Consider the following 3,300-nt stretch of genomic DNA (forward strand, 5'->3'; position numbering starts at 1 on the left):
CTGCAGTGACCTCTGGGCAAAGCCTCATGTGATGAAGGCGGTGGCGAGCATTCGCCATGTTGGCCGCTTCCTCGCTCTATGCTTCGTAGGCTGATTGCTAGGCAGCATGTGTCGCGTGCTCGGTGGGAAAACTGGGTTCACGGGTGTTCGGTGTCTCGCTAGTGGTTGCCACGCGACACAACGAATCTGCCCTTAGGGTCTCTAGTGGATCCAGGCCTTGGGCTGCCCAGCAACCCTAGGCACCCCCGGGTGGGCCCTCTGCATCTCGGTGCTACTGGTACTTGGTAACTCTGGTCATTTGCTATGGTGGTGATGTTGTGGGGGTGGTAATGTTCATGTTGACATGGTCACCTCCCAAATTATGGGTTCCATCGTCTCCAAATATAAAAACAACATGTTGTGAGTCATGTAGTTTTCATGGATGGCATGTACAAACGTGTATGTCAAATAAATGCCTCTCCCTAATATAGTGATGGATTTGTAGAGGCGCGATAATAATTCTGGTTTGCTCCTGTGATGGGTAACTTAGCACTCCATGTAGGACGCGTCATTTTTGCCTTCAACCCCACAAAGTATTTTCAAAGTATTTCAAGAATACCACAGTATCTTGAAAACCTATGGTTTCAAATACTTTGACGTGTTTGGCTCTAGTTAAAGTGGCAGTATTATAAACCACAGTATGCACAAAACTGTGGTGTTTTTGCTATATTAAAAAAAAGACCAGAACCTCTTTTCAAAAAACTGAGAAACACAGCAAAAGATCTCTCAAGCGGCGAGTAAATACAACACTATATACTTTGATTGCCAAACACGGCACTATCTTTCTTAGTAACACTTTAAAAAATGATGGTTTCATATACTACGGTCTTCGCTGTCATCGGCATAGAAAACTGTAGTATTCGAATACTTAGGTTCTTCAAAAACTTCGCTTCCAAACGGCGTAAAAAACTGTAGTGACATTTTGCAGCAATGCATGAGCATGGTCTAAGATATTTATTTATTTATTTATTTATTTATTCGTCCACCATAGCAAATGACCGTTCCTTCCTCCGTCGCTGGTGGTGCGATTTGGGTCAGTCAGCGCAAACGCTCAAACCATTCCTGGAGTTCTTTTGACGGGCGTGCTCGCGCCGGCGAATTGCCATAGTGCGTTCGGACATGGAGCTTCTTTGCTTTCTTCTTCCGTTGTTTCTTTCGTTTGGCATGGCATGACCATTTCCATCCTGGCGCACCGTTTCCGAAGGGAGGAAGGGTCGTGGCCGTGCTCCCACCCCCCCGTGGAAACTCCTGCGATGTTGATTTGGTTCCAAAGTGGCGCCAGCGCGACTAAGAATTAAGCAGGTACAGTAGGTGTGACCGTCACCGGTGCCGGCACACCCAGCACGACCGAGATGAGATCCTCGTCGCGTGATGGAGCCCTGCCGCGGATGCAAACTCGTCAGCTCGATCGCCGTCGTCCATTGGAAGGCAAGAGCGTGTGGTGCGGTGTGCTGGGTTTCAACGGCAGACCACGGCGAGGCAGACACATCAATGCATGCATCTGGTAGTGCCAGCCAAGGTCTTTCTCTGCTTGGCGTGTGAGTCATTATTCACCGGACGATGACGAACCTCCCCGCCGATCTTTCTTCAACCTGATTGTTACGATCAGGTGCTCGTCCAATATTTGGGCACAGCCTAGGGGACGGAGGAGTTGGCCAAGCCTTGTTGGTCTGGTCAATGAAACAAAGTGGAGCTCGTGCTTGCTTCCAGGGACATACATACCTGATTTTTGACAGAGGTTCGAGCTTTGCTAGCCACGCTTGCTCCTGATTAGACAGGTCTGCTTGTCAACGAAATTGAGTGTTTGCTGCTTTCTTCGCGGTCAGAAGAATTGACAGAGGGCAGTTACAATGAGGTGTGGATGCACCATTTTCTAGAATGTGTGCTGTAGCAGTTGGTTAATGTTGACTGCACCTTTCAACACCTTGAAAAGGGAGTAAGGTCATCCCCAAGGAGGACCGTAAACCTCCCGTTTGGACCGTCGAAGCCATTCAACACGGTTCTGTATCGGTCCGTGGAGCGGTCAGGACGCGATTTCTCCCGTAAAATGGTGACAAAAGTGGGGAAAGTTTGCGGGAGATCGGACACGCGAAACGTATGAATCCGACACCCCGGGCCCACCCAAAACCCTTCCCCGACCCCACCACTCAGGCCACCACGCCACACCCCTGCCGATATTCTGCGTCTCCGTCACCTCTGGCGCTCCAGCAGGGCTCCCCTCCGCTTATTCTCCGTCTCCGTTCAACCCCTGCCCTCCGACCGCACCGCCAGGTACCAACCTCTACCATGCCCGACAACTGTTCGATGAATCGCCGGAACTGAACACATTTGTCCCTTCTTCTTTTTAGCGATGGATTCCGATTTGGAGTACATATACGAGCAATATGTTGAGTCGTCTGGCAGCTTCGTTGGACGAGGAGTACTCCGATGAGACGGCGATGATGCAGGCGATCCTTGAAGACACGCGTGCAGAGGAGCATGTTCTCAATTTCAAGGGCTCGAACAAGGGTCATCGAATGCTCAACCGCAACAGGGCGCGCGGGCATTTGATACTGATGGTCGACTACTTATTTTCGCCGGCGTTTCGGATGCGCAAGACTGTCTTCAATCATTTGTACCATGGCGTCCGGTCCTACCATGACTATTTCATCCTGACGAGGGACACCATGAAAATGATTGGCTTCTCTGGTTACCAGAAGTGCACAGCCGCACTCTGGATGCTTGCATATGGCATGGCCGCTGATTCGTGGGACGAGTACCTACGGATGTCAAAGAGCACATGTGGAGATGCCATGGTCAGGTTTGCAACTGCCGTGATCGAGGTGTTCGGACCTCAGTACCTGAGAAAACCAACTGTGGCAGACACGTAGAGGCTCCTGGCAATTCAGAAGCAAGAGGGTGGCCAGGTTTGTTTGGATCTTTTGACTGCATGCATTGGAAATGGAAGAGCTGCCTGAAAGCTTTACAAGAGCAATACAGGGTCATGTTAAGAAGTCCACCATCATTCTTGAAGCAGTTGCATCACAGGATCTTTGAATTTGGCACGCTTTCTTTGGCATGCCCGAGTCTCACAATGACATCAATGTGCTGCAACGATCGTCGTTGTTTGTGAGGCTGACTGAAGGAAAAGCTCTTCCTTGTCACTATACTGTCAATGGACATGAGTACAACATGGGCTACTATCTAGTTGACTGTATCTATCCTCCATAGGCTACCTTTGTCAGCACCATCTAAAACCCAGTTGGACAAAAAAAGGCTCAC

This window comes from Triticum dicoccoides, chromosome 2A (assembly GCF_002162155.2).
Source record: "Triticum dicoccoides isolate Atlit2015 ecotype Zavitan chromosome 2A, WEW_v2.0, whole genome shotgun sequence".
Classification (NCBI taxonomy): domain Eukaryota; kingdom Viridiplantae; phylum Streptophyta; class Magnoliopsida; order Poales; family Poaceae; genus Triticum; species Triticum dicoccoides.